The following is a 23,466-nucleotide window of genomic DNA, read 5'->3' on the forward strand; positions in this document are numbered from 1 at the left end:
TTATCACCTCCCGCTACATGGAGTATATTTGTGTTTATGCGCATGTATGTGCGTGTGTTAAGAAATTGGAAATATGAATATGAAAAAATGACTTTATTGAAAATTTATATGAAACTTTTCACTTCATTAAACACAGCATAAATAACAAGTAAGAAAGGGTTAAGTGCGAGTGCAAATGAACATTTTACTCTTACAACTTACAATAAACAAAGTCAGAGAAATACTTTAAGATGTAAAGTTCGATTAATTGAAGTAAAACTACTATTAAGGGGTCAAAAGAGTAATCTTTTTTCAATTTTTTTTTTGCATTTTCGGTTCCCTTATACCCTTAGAATTAATGTAGAAACCCAATTTACCATTGGAAGGTTTCCAAAAAGCCCAAAAGTAATAATACCAATCGACGTTCGGAGCGCTCGTAGTGTACACCTCAAACTTTAAACACGTTTTTCTCAAAACACACTTTTTAGAGTGGCGGACATGATTTCAGTCGAACTACATAACCGATTTGCTTAATTTTTTTTTAATATTCACAAAACACCTGGCTATCGCCCCTATTAGATTCATAATTTTTTATAATTTATTGACAATGTTATGACAAAATTTATGTAAAACACCATGGAGAAAAATTAAAAAAAAAAATTGTAATTACTTTCTTACTTATCATCATTTTTTCATGATTCTAGTAGGGACAATAACCATTCACGTACTCTTAAGAATAAATTGGGTCCTTGTGTTTCAGATGATCCAAAGATGAGAAATCGTGTCCGCCAGTGAAAAAACGCATCTCATTCACCCAGCCATTTCTCCGACAGATGTCATCATAAAATTCCGAAAATATTTGTTTATACACTTCACGATATACCTCATGATATGTGAAAAAAGTTCTATTGAAGGATAAAAATTGCTATGAAAAAAAATGTCAAAAAACAGGCCAAATTACCCTACAGAGCCCTTAAATAAATTTTATTATGCTATTAATGTCTGATTGACTTTGAAAAGGAAACTTCTGAATTCAAAATTAACCAGGATTTTTACTGGAGTAAAGTACATATTGTTTGATTTTTGATTAGAATATAAAAAATTTTAAATAATTAACAATTTGGCTGAAAAGTTTTAACTAACAGAAACTGCCATTAACCTCTATGCAGTCCACTTATTCGTTGGTAAAGAACTAAATTTTTCTTTGGCTTTTATGATTTTAATTTAGCTTAAGCACAGCTAAGAAATTATTCTAAGATGATTTTTCTTCCACTAATTCATTTGTATCTGGCTCATACCTGCCACTGCTTTTATTCACTAATCTACTTAACTATACATCATTTAGTCTATCAACGCCTCCTACTTTTTGAAATTAATGGCAGATGAGTTTTGCGCAAAACTCAACAATCTGCGAAGAACATGCTTTCAATAATCTGCTTTACATGCTCAAATAGATACATTATCAACCTGACATATGGTGAAGCATTAACCACAAATAATCGAATAAATCATCCGTTGCAGTCAAACTGAATGGTTGTTAAAACAACAATAACAGGCAGTAGGTTCGCTATCTAAATACTAATCACGCGACGAAAGTACCGAAGAAACGCTATGATTTATTAATGGATATAAGGTAGAGATGGGCATGGGTATTAACGACGACTTTCGCAGCAACTCAAACCTTTGAAAAGTTATGGAAGATCCAACATTTTATATTCGACTGATTGATCGTCTGTTTCGAGATTGTAAGAAAAGATTCAAGACTCTTTGCCAGTAATAATACATTTGATGGCATCCTGGTAGTCGAAAAACATTGTTTCACGGACGCGACGCTGTGTTTAGAAAAAAATTGAGCGATTTTGGAACGCTTTCACTTTTTTAAGCCCAAATGATAATTTCAAATCGTTTTTACTGAAACGTCCGACCTGCTATTGTAAGATGCAAAATATCATATGCTGGATCTGTGAACAATTACACTAACCAAACAGTTTGTGAAAATTTAAAGTCCAAATAATTTTCTTGGGGACTGTAAAAAGAATCCTGGTGAATCCCGAATGCAATTATCGAAAAATTTAAAGACGGAAAATAAAAGTGAACATTTAGTGGATGGATCAACACTAAATTCATAATAATTGACTAAATTTGGATATCTCAAGTCAAACATGTTTTTCTTCTTTTTCTTTATCGCGGTTATTGCCGAGTTTATAATAGCATGCCAGTCGTTTCTTCTTTTCTCTCTATTGGCGCCAATTCGAGATACAAAGTCCTTCTCCTTCTGATCTCTCCAAGGAAGTAGAGGCCTTACTCTTCCTCTGATTCCACCAGCAGGCATTGAATCGAAAACCGTAAAAGCTGGAGGACCCTAAGTCCTCCGCGAAATGTTTCTCTCGAACATTTCTATGACCGACTATTGAGAATGATATCATCTCCATGCTTCCGCTCCATATAACAGGACGTAAATGATTAGATACGAGCAGCGGTACACTCTTATAAAAGATTGTGCTTTCTCGATTCAGTTCTGCAGCTCGAATTATTTTTTTCAGCAGTTCAGCCTTGTCTGAAACCTCATTTTGTATCGAACTGTTGACTTGCGCCTTTCACGTTCCTACACATCACACATTTAAATTGTAGCAAATGTGACAATATGTTCAGCTGGTAGGCAGGCACATGACAAGCTGTTAACTTAACTTGGTTGCTTGAATGTATGAAATTTATAGGCGATTCATGTTTTTGACAGTAACATGCTTGCAGGCGCTGCAAGAGGCGTAAATTGGGGAAATGGGCTTTTTAGCTTAACCATTCATCGCACGACAGCCACTCAACGTCTGTTGGCTGCTGATCGCTGATGTGTTGTTTACATTTGCTTGCTATTTGATTGGAAGCTGATGGGAGATGTAAAGGTGTCGGTCCACGTTCTGCGGCGTGGTCGTGACGGTTATGTGGCAGATATTTTACATGATTGGAATAATTAGTAGAATTTGGCAGTTAATGGTTAATGGTGATGATGATTATTAGATTCGTGGGCATGCAAACTCGCCATCTGTGGCACGCTTTTATACCCTGAACAGGGTATATTAAGTTTGTCACGAAGTTTGTAACACCCAGAAAGAAGCGTCGGAGACCCTATAAAGTATATATATAAATGATCAATATGTTGAGCTGAGTCGATTTAGCCATGTCCGTCTGTCTGTCTGTCCGTCCGTCCGTCTGTATATATACGAACTAGTCACTCAGTTCTTAAGATATCGTTTTGAAATTTTGCAAACGTCATTTTCTCTTCAAGAAGATGCTCATTTGTCGGAACGGCTGATATCGAACCACTATAATATATAGCTGCCATACAAACTGAACGATCGGAATCAAGTTCTTGTATGGACAACTTTCACATTTGACAAGATATATTCACGAAATTTGGTAATGTAATCTCCGAAGAAATTTGTTCAGAAGGGATTACTATAGCATATAGCTGCCATACAAACTGAACACATAGTTACTAACAGAAACGCACCTGTGAAGGGTATTTAGCTTCGGTGCAACCGAAGTTAACGTTTTTTCTTGTTTTTCTTAAGCCTTTTATATTAAAATAGATTATGATTCTTTAGGAACTAGCCTCACTTAATACATTCATTAAAATTCCGATATACATTCACATGAAATTCATAGAGTATAAATAACAACGAAAACTCAAATAATATTGCTTCAAGTATTTTAATTATCATTTGTTCTATTTTTTTTATTCTCCACAATTTTGTGGCTTTCCAATTAACCAAAGCCGACTTTGTACCCTATTAATTGAAAAGTTTTCCATGAAAATGAATCGCTTTATGAAACTCCTGCTGCCACAAAGAGCAATTCAAAAGAAAATGGATTAACAGGGGCAATGCAGTATAGAGAACTTTACAAATTTGGTGAAAGGAAAGAGAAGAGAGAATAAAAAATGAACCATTTTTTTTAGTTACTTAGATTTCATTATGCATGTTATGCCAGGCTTCTTTCTAACTATAACACACCTTGTCGCACCGGACGGTTATACTTTGACTTAATATTTTACTCAGTCATTTAGCATCTTGTTCATTGAATAGTTAGATAATTTGGTGGCCTGCCCAAGTATTTTCATATAAAAGTTTATTGTATAATGTCTAGAACAAGCAAGAAAGTGCTAAGTTCGGGTATAAGCGAACATTTTATACTCTTGCAACTTGTCAGAACCAAAGCTAGGGAAGTACCTTCAGGTATACAAGGTCTGTCGCAAAAGAAACAGGACTGTTAAAAAAAACTACAAAAAATTAATATTTTTCAAAAGTTATCCCTGGTCGAGACCAACGGTCTGATACACTTAGTCGAGACCAATGGTGCTTGGCTAGGCCTGGGCTAGTTTACATACATTTGTATGGAAATACGTGTTGTATTTACGGCTATATATGTACAATATAGATACATTTTTGAAATTTCTTACCTCTCGATTGTGTTGAAATCAAATTGACTGCCTTGTTCACGCTTGGCGTGGCAATAGCGTTCACAAAAAATGTAACATTTTGAGAAAAATTACATTTTTTCTTAACCTTTTAAAACGCTCTAGTGGCTAAAGTATTTGACCTAGATAAACATGCAAACCAATTTTGACATGTAGCGAACATGAAAACAGATAAATCAACTATGCGAAGTGATAGAAACATACCAAAGTTCATATATTTTCATACAAAATATATGGGGTCTAGCCAAGCACCATTGGTATACTAAGGTGTAATATTATAATATCCTTTTTTCGTCCTTTTCGATACGATATCCTTGAATTTTTTTTCTGAATTCTGTAGACAATAAAATTCTAGGAAGCTACCTGGAAGCGCAAGTCGTTTGCTACACTCTAAGTATATTTAAATAACATTTAAAAACAAAATATGCCTGGCCAGACCCGAGGGTCTCGATGAGGGTTATATTTTTTTATTCAAAATAGTTTCCTTGTGCTTCGATACAGCGTTTAGCCCGGTCAATTAGCATTTCAAATGAGTGTTTAAGGTCATTTTTCGGAATGCTCTTGAGAATATCGGTCGTCGCCTTTTGGATAGCTGAAATGTCCTGAAACCAGTGTCCTTTAATGGGCAAATGAATTTTTCCAAATAGGTAAAAATCACAGGGTGCCAGATCAGGTGAGTAGGGTGAGTGATTAATGGTTAATATGGAGTTTTTTGTCAAAAAATCAGTGACAAGCGTCGACCGATGACACGGCTCATTATCGTGCAACAGGCGCCAGGACCCTGCCTCACGGTATTGTGGTCGAGCACGACGAACGCGTGACAAAAGACGCTTCATAACATCAAGGTAAAACACAGCATTAATCGTTTCGCCAGGTGGGACGAACTCTCGGTGTACAATACCCTCGGAATCGTAAAAACAAATCAGCATTGTCTTTATTTTTGACTTCTGAAGACGACCGATTTCTGATCGTCACAGAGGTCCTCACGACCTTCTTGGAATCGCTTAAACCACTCGTGCACATTACTACGGGATAGACATTGATCACCATAAACCTTTTTTATCATTCGAAATGTTTCAGTAAACGTTTGCCTAAGTTTAAAACAAAATATAATATTTGCTCTTTGTTCAAAATGCATTTTACGACCTATGACCAAAAGCTGCTGTCACTTTTTGATCGATAACATCGATTGTAGTTATCCAATTGTCTTAAAATTTTTACGAAATGTCAACAAGAGATCAAGCTTTTTATTTCATATACCCACCAATAGGTGGCGCTACCATAAACAGTTATATTTAAAAAGTTCTGTTTCTTTTGCTACAGACCTTGTATTACGATTGTTAGTTATATGGGGTCTAGGGCGGATTTTCACCCGATTTTATCTCATCATTCTAAGCACAAATATGCAACGTTATAAGCAACACACACTCTCCAAATTTTGTTGAGAAAACTCACATATTGGCCGATATATGCGGTATAAAGTCACTCGCAAGTTCGAAAATTTTATACAGGGTATAGGTGGCTAAGGAAAGTATTGTCACGATTTAACCCATTTGTAGCACACAGACCTACTACCATTCCATCATTAAATGATTCTCTTTGAATTTCAATATCTCATGTAAATGTGTGATATTTTCGGTAAAAAGTCAACTTTAGACACTGTTTTTTGGTTTGGTTCCATTTAGCCAATTTTCAGTTATACTCGTAATATAGTGGCGCTCTTCAAATGCGCTGTTCGTGCAAAGTTTCATCCTGATATATTAATTCGTTCTTGATTTGGCACACGATATCCACGTGGCAAACAGCACCTGTGGGCAAATAAATTTGAAAAAGTGGGTGTGGCTCCGCCTTCTAATTAGTGTACATCTCCTAAATCACTAAAGCTACAAAAGCCAAATTTATCTGGTATTAGGAATTCTTACATTGTGAAAATGGATGAAATCGGACTACAACTATGTCTACATTGGAAATTTAGCACAATTTTAAATTTCGTTTGATTCTTTCACTTTCCAGTACACAAATGAAGAAGTAAATAATACAAGTATAACGGGATACAATTTTGCACTTATAATTACTTTAAAGTATTTTAGTATGTGACATGTCAATAGTATGTGGTTTTGGAATATAAAAAAATATTAGTTCGGTACTAGTCCAACTTCCATATACTGCAAAACCTAATGTTGGAAATGTCGGCCAGGGTATGAGTTATACTATATATGTATATAGTATATGTATATATAAAATTGCTAGGATTCCGATCCTCTAGTTGATTCCTGTAAGTTGCAAGTGTATAAAATGTTTGGTTGCACCCAAACGTGGCCTTCTTTATTTGTTGTTGTTTATTTATTTATATTTGCCTATTATCCCTGATTTGGCACTAATCTACTAAGCCATAAATCTTCTTAACTATCAACGCCTCCCACTGTTTGCAGTTAACGACAGATAGGAGTTTCGTGAATCTCACCAATCTGCGCATATGCTGACAAGCTACCACAAGGTACACGCCCAAAATATTGCGAATATAATATAAAAACTGACTTTAGTTACATATACATATGTACAGTTAAATATATGAATATGTGGTTTTCCTAATGTGCGGTCAAACATTAACTGCAAATGTTCAAATAAATCATCCGTTGATGCCAAACAAATAAACATATAAAGATAATGCTGACGAAAGGCCATGATTTATTAGTTAGTTTAGGTATGAAGTGCACTCGGCATAGGCATTATAAAGCTTACGTTGAAGGATGCTGGGAAAAAGGCGTAAGTAGAGATATCGTCAGTGGTCAATCGAAAGCGCAATATAAAGTTTTCAGATTAATTAACTCCATTCACTTTACTCATATGGCAGCAATAAGAAACGTTTGAGCATGCTTTAGAAAAATATAGAGACGGATAGTAATATAACCTACGAAGCGGATCACCTATTATTATTAAAAAGTACTAAGGATTAAATGATTGATTAGGGTTTGTTGGATATCGCAAAACCCAATATAAAATTATTTAAATTACTTTAGATTCTTACTTAAATATATGTTTAACACTTCAAATGGTTATGAGATTTTGATTTGTTTTAAGTCCGTATTAAAAATTAAAAAAAATGAAAGCAAAAATTTAAAAATTCAACAATCCATGCAAATTTGTAAAAAAAGATATCATATAGACAATGAGAAATGAACATCGAAATGGTTATATTATTCAGACTTAGTTCCACACACGACAGCTTCGTAGAAAGCAAACTAGGCAAGTGAGCCGAGTCGCACTATATTTCATGATATGCTTGTAGACTCCCTTTCCGTACGCCAATGATTACGTAGCATATTATACTGCAGCCTAGCCAAGCGCATCGCCTCTCAACACTAATAACGAGTAATCCAAGGAGAGTTACTTTCTTCAATAAGTTTTTTGACAAATCACAGGTAAGTATTGTCAATCGGTCATGTAGCGTGGCTGAGAATGTACAAGAAGAAGACTTTGCGCATTTTTTGTCAAGATCTTAAATTGAAAGCGTACAGTATACAGCTTGTGCAAGAACTGAAGCCGACATCGCTTTGCTCTATGAGCTCTTGTAAAGTTCGTAGACGATCCGACAAAGCCAAAATTTATTCAGCGATGAAACCTATTTCTAGCTCAATGGGTATGCATACAAACAAAATTGCCGTATTTGATACGAAGAGTAACCTCAAGAGATTCAAGAGCTGTCATTTCGTCCAAAAAACAACGTTTTCGTGGGCCGGTGGAATCATCGGTACATATTTCTTCAAAAATAATGCCAGTGAGAACGTAGCCGTCAATGGCGACCGTTTTCGAGAAATTTTTTAGACCATTTTTTAAGAATTGGGTTACATTAAGGCGTCTTGCTAAGGATCTTTAACTTTTATAAAAATATATTATAGCTTATGTCCACCGGTGCGAATTGTTTCAATTTCGAAAACAATTAATCAAATATTTCCTCCTAAATATAACTGCATAAGGATTAGCATAAGTATTATAATCGATAACGATATATAAATAATATATATAAAAAAATTTTATCCGAAATCAATTCGTTCGAGAATTAAATTCATTGTCATTGCAGAACAAGAATTATATCATACACGCGCGGAAAACGAATAAGTTCATCTACATATATTTGTACATACAAACGTTTCATTGTATCTAAAAAGCCTAATTATCTTATTAGTCAAAATTATGACAAAATCTACTTTTAGCTCTATTTTGGTCCTTTACAATAATTATTCACTATTGAATTTATTATTATTAAAATAGATGTGAGCTCTAAAGTAGAAACTTATACACATAAAACTCTGTATTTATTACAGTAACTGCTAAGAGGCCTGTGATTATCTGAAGCTACAACATCTGTACCGTATAAATCATCATAAAATTAAGTGCTCTCACCAAAATGCACGCAAGTTAATGTAAATGTTAACCAATTTTGCGTAATGCGAATAGTGTTATTCAACTTCCACTCGTTTTTATACTCTCGCAACAATGTTGCTAAGGAGAGTATTATAGTTTTGTTCACATAACGGTTGTTTGTAAGTCCTAAAACTAAACGAGTCAGATATAGGGTTATATGTACCAAAGTGATCAGGGTGACGAGTAGAGTCGAAATCCGGATGTCTGTCTGTCCGTCTGTCTGTCCGTCCGTCCGTGCAAGCTGGAACTTGAGTAAAAATTGAGATATCATGATGAAACTTGGTACACGTATTCCTTGGCCCCATAAGAAGGTTAAGTTCGAAGATGGGCAAAATCGGCCAACTGCCACGCCCACAAAATGGCGGAAACCGAAAACATATAAAGTGTCATAACTAAGCCATAAATAAAGATATTAAGGTGAAATTTGGCGTAATGACGTAATTTTTTGGAAAAGTGGGCGTGGCCCCGCCCCCTACTAAGTTTTTTGTACGTATCTCGGAAACTACTATAGCTATGTCAACCAAACTCTACAGAGTCGTTTTCTTCAGGCATTTCCATATACAGTTCAAAAATGGAAGAAATCGGATAATAACCACGCCCACCTCCCATACAAAGGTTATGTTGAAAATCACTAAAAGTGCGTTAACCGTCTAACAAAAAACGTCAGAAACACTAAATTTTACGAAAGAAATGGCAGAAGGAAGCTGCACTCAGGCTTTTTTTAAAAATTGATAATGGCCGTGGCGTCGCCTACTTATGGACCAAAAACCATATCTCAGGAACTACTGCACCGATTTCAATGAAATTCTGTATATAATATTTTCTTAACACCCTCATGACATGTACGAAATATGGGTGAAATCGGTTGACAACTACGCCTTCTTCCAATATAACGCTATTTTGAATTCCATCTGATGCCTTTTCTGTATAATACGAGTATATACATTAGGAACCAATGATGATAGCGGAATAAAACTTTACAAAAATACGGTATTTGAAAAATATGTAAATGACGTATAATGAAATCTCGATTATCACTTTATCATGCGAGAGTATAAAATGTTCGGTGACACCCGAACTTAGCCCTTACTTGTTTTCTTATGCATTTGCGCAATTTATTTACCTTACAAAAAATTTAATTGTATATGTAAGTTTGTTATTTCCCTCTTGTTGTTTTTGGCTTTCCTGTCACTTTATTAAATAATTATAAGTGGTCTGGAATCTCGAGCGTTCGGCTCTGCCAAATATTAAAATAGACAGCATATTTTACGGCAGAAGGTTTGCAGTTGTGGAAGGTTTGTTTGCCGACGTTCACGGGCAGCTGTAGTGGTGCCACCAATATATGAAATTATTCAAAACTCTAACAAGTCAAAAGTTATTTTACCAACAGTAGTATAAAAGTGCTTTCATATAGTTTTCTAATAACAATTGTATGACCGAACACACTCAAAACACACATATCATGCCCAATTTCCTGCAACGTCTACACACACACCGAAAAACTCTGTATAAAACATACTGCCTTGAACACTCTGAGTCAAATGTCACATCGAAATAATCAGTGGTGTTTATTATACAATTGTCTCTCTGAAATACTATATGCTAAATGCATTTGGACTTTTTTTTGCCATCCTTTATTTGTGTCGAAGTGTAGTTTGGTTCAACTTCATGAATAATTTTTGTTTTAATACAACTTTTTGAAAAATGTTGCTAAAGAAGTTATAATAAGTCATCACATAGAGAGAGACCAGCTTTATTAATTCGTTACTCGGTAGTTTTTTAGGTGCGTTTTTTTTTGTTAAATTAACAGATTACCGTTTCACCGAGCAACTACACCGGCAAGCATGATAGTTTTTTCGTTACATGGTAACATCACTCGGCTGTTTGGTTTGCGTTCTTGCCTCAAAAGTTAACTTGATTCAAAGCGAAAAATTAATTTGCTGTTCACTACAAAATAGTGTTTGACAAATTTTTCAAAAGTAAGTATTTAATAAAATTTAATCAGCTGTTTTTGGACAAAATTTATACCCACTACTGAGGTAAAGAAAAAAGTATGTTCACAGAAGTATCAACTAACAGATTACCAGATTAAGAAATTCAGTCTGAATACCCGTCATATGAAAATAAATTTCCACAACTCTATCCACTGTACAGCAATTATTCTTTATTAAGTATATATGTATGTGTTTTTCGTTTGTTCACATAATAACGTACAATTCTTGTACAATGTTCTACATACTTGTATATCCCACATCCCAATTTATCACTATGACAGCCATCTTCCTGCACAAGTTAGAAATCAAGAAATGTCAAGGGAAGTACGCGACGTTTGCCTGCCGGATGCTTTTATTATGTTATTCAAACACCATTCTGTCGCCTGTTGACTGTCATTTCCTGTTGCTTACGTTCAGTTGGCTAGCCTGTACGAGTAGGTTGCCCTCTATTAATTATAATAATTACTACTTGAACAAAAATAATTAACGCAAACGTCAGATGATGTTCTCTTACTTATTCTCACTTGTTCTTATTTGTTTGCTATTTTGTGGTTTACGAATTACCCTGATAGTTCACTCGCTCTCTCGTTGTTGAACTAATCACAACCTCAAAGTATTTTTATTACAGGCATAGATAGGTCAGTGATTACGCTGCTAGAATAACAAAAGCAGGGAGACCACTCAGAAATTAGAAGAATCTTAAAGCTTTATAAAAATGGTTCATTTAATGCTTAATTATGCATAAATATTTAACGGTGCAATGGTTGGCTGAATAATCATATTTATTTTGCATACTAAAATGTGGATGTCTGAAGTTACAAAAATATTGGGTAGTCGAAAAAGTCTTTTCGTATTTTGTCAATACATGCCGTTGCAGTCGTATACCTGCAGTGAAACCAATCACATTGTGTCAAACCATATAGTGTTGGAAAGATGAGATTTTAAGCTTCATTTAACGGAAAAAAAACTAGTTGAAAAAAAGTTACAGTTTTTCAAAAATGAGTGAAAGTAATAAAGATTTTCGCTATACTATGAAATTTTTGTATAAAAAAGGAAGAAAGCCACCCAAGCCACCAATGAAATTAGTGAAGTTTAAGGAGACGTTGATGTATCAGTTCGTGTAGCACAAGTATGGTTCGCTCTTTCCGTTCTGAAAATTTTGATGTGAAAGTTGCACCTAGCTATCGTCGACTTATCGTTGAAAAAGTCAATAAAATTATAGACAAGATTGAACCATAAGCAGCCATTAATTCGCTAAGGAACTTTACATTCATCATCAAACAGTTTTGAACCACTTAAAAAAAGCTGTCTTCAAAAAACGACCGATGTTTGGGTGCCAAATGAATTTGTTTGTGAAAAGTTTAATGGACCGAATTATCATCTGCGATTCTTTGCTGAAACGAAATGAAATTGAACCAATTCTGAAGCGAATGGTAAAAGGAGACGAAAAGTGAATCGAATGCGACAATAATGTGCGATAAAGATCATAGTCCAAGCATGGTGAAGCTCAGCAAATGGTCGCAAAGCCAAGATTGATACCTCGAAAGATTATGCTGAGTGTTTGATGGGATTGGAAAGGGATCATCCACTATGAACTGCTCCAGCCTGGTCGAACGATTGATTCTACATTTTACTGTCAAAAAATGGACTGTCAAAAACTGATGAGATTGAAGCAAACAATATAGAAATTACCGTATGTAAAGCGCGCAAAGTTATACTCACTTTTTTGATAATATGAAAGTGTCATACTAACTCTACTATCTTACTTTTTTTTCACTGATTGAATTTTCACTTCTATAAATTTTGTTGCAAATCCTTCATAATAACAATTTTTATGAGCAATAGATAAATTAAACAAAAAAATTTTCACTTTACAGTTACACTGCATAAGACATTTTAATACATTTTATTAAATGAAATATACAAATTTGAATACAAACATTGTTTTTTGTATTAAAAGTCAGTTTCTCGCGCAATGTGATTTCCCATTGTCGTGTATGTTAAAAATCGTTTAAATACATAGCAGGAAGAGGCATATGAGCCGATACAATGCCTATTATTATAAAATGAAGAGTAATAATATAAATTAAAATGGATGGATGACTCAAGCGAATATTGATAAAAGAGCAAATGAAATGCATGTGACAAGAGAGGTGAGAAGGGTCACTTCGAAAGCTATTTATTATGTCTTAATTGCTGTTGACAAACGGACCTTTAGAAGACTTGCCTAAGCCTTTTAAATAATTTATGAAACCAATACTCATACTATGCAGGGTATTTAGTTAAGACTGTAATTCTGATTTTGAAAAGTAAATATATTTGTATACAAAGGAATGACTTTCAGTTATGTTACAGTTTCATATTTCGTGCACATTTTCATTTTCTGAAAGGCATAACGAGGGGCATCCACTTAATAAATGTAGCAAATTGTCACCATTAGATGTTTGCTTTTTATTAACCAAATAATTTTACGGCAGGTTCGGGGTCGAAAAATAAAATATGTGGCAAAATAAATAAGTGAAATGATTAATATGACAGTAATAAATTAGGTAATTTTCGAAAACATGCCAGATATATCTTGTTAGTTGATGTGTTTTCATCCAAATTCGTCATGTGTTTTCCCTTAAAGTTTAAAGATGTTTTAAAACGGGAACATTTCCTACAGGATTTAGTTCAGCAAATGGTAACAAGAAAAGTCGTAGAATCTTTTGGTAAAAGAAAAGTTCTAAAAAAAATTTCTCACAAATGTTCCATTTGCGATAAATGTTACAATAAAATCTGTGAAGTTTTTAAGTTAAATTTATGTTTAATTGGTTTTTCCTTCCAAAATTTCGGCTTGCTTAGGTTGAAAATTTAAGGTTGAAAATGTTCTAAACAAAGTACGTAATTTTCTTTTAGAACGGGCATGACTTTAAAAAAAAAAGTGTAACATAAATCCACTCGAATATTCCGTGTACGATTAACAAAAGTTCTTTTCAGTGCGCTGGTGCGTATGAGTAACATTTTCACACTATACACGAATAACAGAAACACTTTCACCAAATAGAAAGAAAACTTGACTCTCATTTATGAATGTTTGCGTACATATACATTTTTCTTGGTAAATTATAGTTGAATTCATTTATTTAATTTTTAATATACAGGGTCACTCGAAGTGTAACCAACTTCAGTCAGTTCGCGCAGCTGTCGCACTGGAATCAGCTGTTTATAAATTTGCTGAATGACAGTTCGGAGTATTGTTCACAAGTGTACAAAAGCGTTTTGCCAAAAGTGAACGCAAAAAAAGTGATCAGCGACGGAATTCAAACGTAATAGTGTGATTGCTTTATATTTAGCTGGAAAATCACAGCCAGCAATTGTTCCTGAGCTCAAACACCTTAATGTGAATAAAGTTTTTGTTTATCGCACCATCACTCGTTACAATGATACTGGTAGCATCGCAAAACGCCATAGAGGTGGTCATCAAAAGACTGCAACGTCACGTGAGATGGTTCGGAAAGTGAAGAAGCGACTTGAGCGAAATCCACGACGAAGTGCTAATCAAATGGCTAAAGAACTGAAAATATCCGACCGCAGCATCCGACGCATATTGAAAAATGAGCTCAAGGTCAAGCCTTACAAGTTCCAAAAGGCCCATGATCTCACACCGAAGCAGCAACAAGTAAGTCGCTCTCTCAAGAAGCCGTTGCTTCGCTTTGCCGAAAGCGGTCAAATTCCGAACATTGTGTATTCTGACGAAAAAATTGTTCAAATTGAGCAATTCGCAAAATTTTAAAACGAGAGTGACCGACCGTTCATACGATAATCTAAGTCATCGGTTGGCCACCAGGAGGCAGCACCCGCCACAATCTTGCCTTCGGGCAATTGTTTTTATCGAGCCTGGCGTCAAAGAAAATGCGACATATTATCGGGAAAGTGTTCTGGAGGCTGCTTTGAAGCCGTGGGCAAACAAACATTTCGGTCGCAAACCATGGACGTTTCAACAAGACTCAGCACCGCCTCACAAAGCGCGAGTGAACCAAGAATGGCTGAAAAACAACGTTCCGAACTTCATTACGACCACACAATGGCTCTCGAATTCACCAGATGCAAATCCAATGGATTATTCTCTCTGGGCCATTTTGGAGATCAAGGTCCGAAGTAAAAAATACATCAGTCTCGAGATGCTGAAGAAATCCATTGTTCGTGAAATACCGGCAAGTCACATTCCGGCAGCTTGCGATTTGTTTTTTGACCGTTTCAAGACCATAGTTAAGGCAAAAGGTGGTTATATCGAGCAAAAAAATTTATGATTATTTTCACACATTTTGTTCTTTAAAATAAATAAAAATAATTTTTCAAACCGAAGTTATGGCTTGTTTAATTGGTTACACTTCGAGTGCCGGACCCTGTATACTTCCAATATTTCTTAGTAATTTCCTAATTAGTTTTCATTTTCTTCGACTGTAGTTTTCAAAAATTTAAAACCTTATTCCAGTTTCTCATATAATACACATGTTATGCTAAAACATTAAAAATTTTATAAAAACTCAAAACAATTCACAGCAGCTACATTATTAACATGTACAATTACCATTAAAATTCCATCCATGGCGTTGCGCAGCGCAAACGTGCTGGAAAATAAATTTATTTACGAAATTGCAGAATTTATTTGCTGATTTGTGTAAATATTCTTAAGCGCTCACCAAAGAATAGTGAAGGAAAAATACCACCAAGATATGTGAGCACGTGAGGGGGGTAACTAAATGCGGGAATACATAGGCGCAAATACATTTTGGTACAACGTAATTGGGTAGATGCTGTAAAAAATCACTTTAATCTTATAGGCAAACAGCAAAGACATGCTGTGAATTGTAAGTGAAAATACCACTAAGAGCTAAACATAGTAAGACTTTGTTCATTCTTTTAAAATTCTTAATTTATTCATCCAAATCTATGTGAATCCCTCAAAGTAATCCCCCTTGGACCAAACATACTTCTGCCAACGCTTTTTTCCATCCTCGAAACAGTTGTTAAAATAAATTTTCGGTATAGCCTTGAAGGCGAGTAGCAATTCACGTTTAATGTTTTCTATTTACTCAAAACGGTTTTCTTGGAGCGGTCGTTTGAGTTTGCTGAATAGCCCGTAGTCACATGGAGCTAAATTAGGCGAATGCGGTGTTTATTGAAAATTTGACTTTAAGTCGACGCTGTTTTTCGGAAAAATGGAGTGATCCGGGAACCAATCATGTTTTCCTTTCTTTTAGGCCATAATAATTGAGTAAATGAGTAAATGCTATATTAAATTGTCAATTTTTACTTAAACCATCAGATTGCCTTTCCATATTCGTATTCGATTCTGCTGTTGCTTAATTCAAATGTAAAGAAAATAGAGATAGAACTTTGCAGTTATAGTAGGACAAAAATATATTATATTCAACATTGTTAATGACAGCGGTTTAATTCCATAATTCTTGAATTTTCAGAATCATAAAATTTACAAAAGTAAATGAGTAAATGCTATTTTATTAAAATTTGTAGGAAAGCAGTTTTACTTAAACCATAAATGAACAAGAGAACTCAGTTAATCTTATTTTCACTTTCTTTGAAATCCATTAATTCGTGATTTCTCAGATTCTGCTGTTGCAACACAGTTAATTTTTTTGTAGTTTTCGTAAAGTAAATTTTTATTGAAAATAAGAAACCAAGATAAATAGAAAAAAAACATTGCAGTTATAGTACAAAGACAAAAACAAAATATTAAAAGCCCCTATTCAACATCAAAAGTTGGAAAATCCAATACAGGGCTGCGTTGGAGGTCACAAAATTGATTCCACTGGTTAAATGGACGTTTTTCCGCTTGCGGAATTTAAACTAGAAACTGAATATACATTTTGCTATATACATACATTCATAGGTATGAACAAAAAGTTGAAAACAAGTTATTGGCAACTGCAATGCCTCCTTCCACAGTTTATGAGCCCAAAACAGCAAAACACGGCAGATATTTTGTTATACACATACGCCCAAACATACATACATCAATTTTCAATCATAAATATGCCACATGAATCAAACAAACGTACAGGCTTACGCAGTTGGCGGCTTTACAGGCGGCTGAGAGCATGAATGAGCAAATGATGTGCATGAATGGAACGTGACATATGTATGATGCAGTTGCACTGTTCGTGTTGTGACATGCACCAATATACCAATGCTTATGGGCAAGCTTACTCGGAGAGGGTATTTTAAGAAGCAACCCAGTAGAAAAGTACGTTCATGAATATTATCGTGAGATCCCAGTAGATGTACTTTTTTCGATAGTATTTTTTTGACAGATCATAACACGATCACTCATCTTGAGGCTTAGCATTCACTGTTGGATAATATTCGACCGAATAGACCACGTCCAGCACGCAGTAAAGAAAATAGTATAGCAATCATAACTCAGGATGTCCAACGGCCTTCGTGGTTGAGAGTCGATTCAGCGACTGGCGTATGGAACGACTTGTCGCATTTTACGTTGAGATCTTAAATTGAAAGCGTACAAAATACAGCTTTGTGTAAGAACTGAAGTCGCTCGACTTCGCTTCGCTGTATGACCTTATGAAAAGTTCAAAGAAGATCTGACGTTTTCGAGTCAAAGTTCTGTTTCAATGGGTATGTAAACAAGCAAATTTGCCACATTTGGGACGAAGAGCAACCTGAATATATTCAAGAGCTATCATTTCATTAAGAAAAAATTACTATTTGGTGCCTGAAATTGATCTCGGCGACATTTGGTTTCAACAAGACGGCGACACTTCCTACACAACGCATCAATGAATGGATTCATTGAGAGAACACTTCGGTGAGAAAATATTTTCACATTTTGGGCCTGTCGATTGGCCACCAAGATTGTGTGATATCACACCGTTAGGTTCTTTTCTGTGGATGTGTGTAAGGTCTAAAGTCTATGCGGACAATCTCGTTTCTATTCAAGCATTGGAGCAAAACATCACTCTTGTCCGTCGTCAGTTACCAATTGAAATGCCCGAACGGGCCATGGAAAATTGGACTCAAGAATAGATTCAACTAGATAGACCATCTGAGACGTAGCCGCACCCAATATTTGAATAAGACAATCTTCAAAAAATTATTGCCAATGAATGTTCTTTCGAATGTTAATAAACATTCTGAATTAAATTTAAAGTTTCTGTGTTTCCTCTTTAAAAAAGTAAGAAACCTCGAAATGATCACCCTTTAATATATTATATGCACTATAGAAATACACCAACATTAACAATTCAGTTGCACTTTAACAATGAGATGAGCAGCAAAGCAACGAACACACAGTAAATCTCCTGTTCTGGGAATCACAACAGTAACCAAAGTCGCTACATTTACATGATTTTTGTCAGCAATGATTGTCAGTTACAAAGGAGTGTACAACACATGATACGCATACAATGGCTGTTTTCACCAAACGTTCCTCTCTTGCGAATCGAATATGCTATACCAGATGCTCAAACAAATGGGCAGCACTTGTAATGCAACGCTGTGCCAACATGTGCTCTGACATCGTATCATAGTTTTATTTTCTTTAAATTATTTGCACTGTTAAAAACGAAATACTCAAAAAAATACCAAAAATTGTATTTTCATTTGTCATTTAAACCATTCACTATAATAAGAGAAGTCAAAAATATGTAAATTAAAGCTTGGTAGCATTATCTCGAGCACGACATGAATTGCCTAATTAAGAAAATCGCACTCTTGAACTATTTAAAATCAATTACGCATTAGGAATATATTGGGAACATTTTTCTACTTCTTTTTTTCTAGAAATATTTTTATCCATTAAATAATAATTTCATGTCAGGCCAAAATGTATCAGCGATGGTTTGCAGAAAAAGAGTTATGGAACAGAAAAAATTTTGTCTAATTATGGAAGCATCACATAAACAACGTATAGTTTTGAAAATTCATTGAAGATAATTAAGGAAGGGAATTGCTCTTGTTGACACCCAAACGTCGACTGCAACTTGCCACATATTTCTCATAACATTTGCTCCAAGTATTACAAAAATAGCGCTTATACCACAAAAACAAGGGAACCGATACGTTTTAAGAGTCAGTATGTTTGTGTTATCGGTGCGGAAATGAGCTTCGAACAAAGAGCCAACATTAAATTTTGTTTTAAAATTGGTAATGCTTTTACCGAAACGATTCAATTGATGAAACAAGTTTATGGCGATGATTGCCTATCGCTTAGTGCGCGAGTGGTTTCAACGTTTTCAAAGTGGTCGTGAGGACGTAAATGACGATCAACATGTGGGCCAATCAAAATCCGTGATCACCGGAAATTCCATCGAAACTGTGCATGAAATCATCAAAAATCAGCCGAAATCAGCATTAAAATTCATGGAAATGGAATCGAACATCTCCAAAACATCGATTTATCGCATTTTGACCGAACATTTGGGGTTACGAAAGGTGTGTGCACGGTTTGTTCAGCACCAATTGACTGACGACCAAAAATTGTTCAGAATCCAATATTCGAAGGTCATTATTGGACCAAAAATCACATTTTAACCATTAACCACTCCTCGTTTTCGCCTGATATGGCACCGTGCGAGTTCTTTTCAGAAAAATGCATCTGCCCATGAAGGGAAAGCGTTATGCAGACGTAGAGGCCATTCAAAAGGCTTGCACCAGCATACAGGCGGCCATACCGGCCAACGAGCTAAACCATTCGTTCGACATGCTTTTGGACCATGCAAAAAGCTGTATTGAAGAAGACGAAAGCTATTTTGAATAAAATAAATTGATTTTGCCGAACAAACCATTTGTTCTGTTTTTTTTTAAGTCGTGTTTACTTTAGAACGCACCTTGTATATACTATATATTATCACTTCATCACTTTTTATTTTTTTCTTTGCTTACTTCGCATTTATATCTTTCTCTTCCTTGTCCACTCGTGAACTTCTGAATTGCCTTATAAACTTTTATACGTATTTACGCTGTTCCGCTACCAGAAGGCGCCTGCAGTACCGGAAAGATGAATGCTTTACAGAACGTGAGTTTTCGAAATAAATTTGAATGATTTGAAAATGTTGTTCAGGCGTAAGTCTGATGGGAAGCCAAACAATGCTCAGCGAAAATAACATGCCAGCTTGACACAACTCACGCGTGATCTGTCAAAAAATGGTAGGCAATTGAAGAGAGTATCTCTACTTGCTCAACTCATATATTCATATTATAGGTTCTTCTACGTGTTCTTCTTTGTATTATAAACATCATGGAAAACTTAATATATCTACCTTGTTTATAGTATAAAGATATGGTTTTTTTAGAAAAAGATTGTGCTTTTTAATTAAACAAAAACAATCTATAAGTGCTTCATGAGTTAATTAAATTCCAAAACGAATACTAAAGTAAGCTTCGGCCAGAATCAAAAAGCTCATGAAGGTGGAGAGCACTACGTTATAGGAAGAAGATCTTTGTTCATTATTATAATGTGACGGAATAAGTGTTTCTCTAATAAATTAAATTATCTTAACTTTTTTTTACACATTCAAAAGTAGTTTGTTTATTTACAGTATCTTATAATATTTTTGCATTACGAAGCATTATTCACAACCAAAATATATAAGACTGCATCATATTGAAAGCGCAGTATGTTTTATATATGAACACTTAATATTAAAACTAATTCCTTTGACAGCTTAAATTTATGGCAAATGCAAGACAATAAATACTCATAATGATGGTAATGTAAAGCAGCAAAAAGTAATTTCGGTGTTTTATGCCATGCTTTGTATTTTAACACATACACATATAAGAGCTTGGTATTATTCCTGGGTTGTAGCCATGAGGAAAAAAAAAAAACCGTTGTGACATATGTATGAATTATCATTAAACTAAGTGCTCTTCCGAAACAAAACCCAAATTAACACATTAACGCCATACGAAATGTTTGAGATATCCGAATTCTCCCTTTTCTTTCTTCTCGCCTATTTAATCACAAATAATTCATTGAACGTAATTAATTCATTAATGCTAAACATTTGGTCGTTCATTAATTGTTAGTGCCGTTCATTTGGTTGGCAATTTGTGTTTGCCTTTCACGTGCGAATATTACTCATACGCTCTGTATTTACTTGTGTTTTCTTACGCGTAACTTATGTGTCCGAGTTACATCTGTGCTCGTAAATATATTGCATGTTATCGCAGAATATGCACCGTAAAAGCCTTAATGTTCATCTCGAAAAAATATTGCGTACTGACTAACTGATTAAATAATTTAACAACAGAATAGTATTTTTTCCTGGGTATTGAACCAAACCAATTTTTTTCTAGATTTTGAATCATAAGTGAAATAGTTATTTTCTCCATTTTTGGAAGTTAGCTTTCAAGTTGAAATGATGAAATGAAAGTGCGAAATGTAATATATTTTAAGCATCTGGCACGCTCACAAAACGTAATTAAACGAAAATCTACAAACTTTGACTAAACACTAAAATAAGATGTACAGGTAGAATTCTAAATTGGTACAAGGAATCGCAGTAGCTAAGGGCATCTGTGGGATAAAAATGCTGACAGAAGGTCGTGGCCCCCCTCTAGCAGGTTGAATTTACATATCTCTCAAACACACTAAAGCTACAACAACCAAATTCGCCTAGCACAAATACAATGAGAACTCCTAAAGACCGTGTGAAAATGAATGAAATCGGACAATAACCCCGCTCCCTCCCCATATAACAGTATAATTAACAAGTAAGGAAGGGCTAAGTTCGGATGTCACCGAACATTTTATACTCTTGCATGATAAAGTGATAATCCAGATTTCATTATACGTCATTTACATATTTTTCAAATACCGTATTTTTGTAAAGTTTTATTCCGCTATCATCATTGGTTCCAAATGTATATGTATATTATACAGAGAAGGCATCAAATGGAATTCAAAATAGCGTTATGTTGGAAGAAGGCGTGGTTGTGAACCGATTTCACCCATATTTCGTACATGTCATCAGGGTGTTAAGAACATATTATATACCGAATTTCATTGAAATCGGTCTAGTAGTTCCTGAGATATGGTTTTTGGTCCATAAGTGGGCGAGGCCACGCCCATTTTCAATTTTTAAAAAAAAGCCTGGGTGCAGCTTCCTTTCTGCAATTTCTTCCGTAAAATTTAGTGTTTCTGACGTTTTTTGTTAGTCGGTTAACGCACTTTTAGTGATTTTCAACATAACCTTTGTATGGGAGGTGGGCGTTGTTATTATCCGATTTCTTCCATTTTTGAACTGTATATGGAAATGCCTGAAAAAAACGACTCTGTAGAGTTTGGTTGACATAGCTATAGTAGTTTCCGAGATACGTACAAAAAACTTAGTAGGGGGCGGGGCCACGCCCACTTTTCCAAAAAAATTACGTCCAAATATGCCCTCCCAAATGCGATTCCTTGTGCCAAATTTCACTTTAATATCTTTATTTATGGCTTAGTTATGACACTTTATAGGTTTTCGGTTTTCGCCATTTTGTGGGCGTGGCAGTGGGCCGATTTTTGCCCATCTTCGAATTTAACCTTTTTATGGAGCCAAGAAATACGTGTACTAAGTTTCATCATGATATCTCAATTTTTACTCAAGTTACAGCTTGCACGGACGGACGGACAGACGGACGGACGGACAGACAGACATTCGGATTTCGACTCTACTCGTCACCCTGATCACTTTGGTATATATAACCCTATATCTGACTCTTTTAGTTTTAGGACTTACAAACAACCGTTATGTGAACAAAACTATAATACTCTCCTTAGCAACATTGTTGCGAGAGTATAAAAATTACTAAAAGCGCGATAAATAAATAACTAAATGAGACACAGTCATAAAATTTTACTAAAATCAAGAAGCAATTGATATAACGGAACACTCCTATGTACTACTAATATTATTGTACTATTAACTCTGTTAAAGTATGCCACCACATGATCAAAAATTGTTGAAATCCAACTAAAACTGTTCAAGCAGCTAAATACCGGAAATGTGGACTCCAGTATCTATAGTTCACTTTTGACTGAAAATATTGGTCCATGTCTGGAATATGCAATTGAAATACAGAGATAATCTCTTCCTTACAATAATATTTCTGTGTACTAAACGTGAGTTAAATCTGGTCAATACTTCCCTGAGCCCTTATACATTACCTATACATAGACCTATAGTCATAGCCCTTATGCATACCTACTATAAAGATTTTCGAACTTCCGGGTGACTTTATACCGCATATATCGATCAATAATTGAGTTAACTCAATGAAAATGAGAGAGCGTGTTTTACGCATAACAGTGTATATTTATGGCTAAAATGGATAAAATGGGGTAAAAACTTGACCTAGCCCTTAAACATATAATAATAATCAGGATTTTCGAACATCCGGCTAAATTCATTCCATATGACTAGTGACTGCATGTAAGGTACCTTATTGAAACATAGGGAACATATTTTTAGTATGTGGTATGTAAACAGTATGTGTTACTGGCAAAACTGTATAAAATCAAGTCAATACTACCCCCAATTTCCATATTTTCTGAAGAAATCTCACGGACTTTGATTCTTGCAAGTTGCA

The sequence above is a fragment of the Bactrocera neohumeralis genome, chromosome 3, assembly GCF_024586455.1.
Source record: "Bactrocera neohumeralis isolate Rockhampton chromosome 3, APGP_CSIRO_Bneo_wtdbg2-racon-allhic-juicebox.fasta_v2, whole genome shotgun sequence".
Taxonomy (NCBI): domain Eukaryota; kingdom Metazoa; phylum Arthropoda; class Insecta; order Diptera; family Tephritidae; genus Bactrocera; species Bactrocera neohumeralis.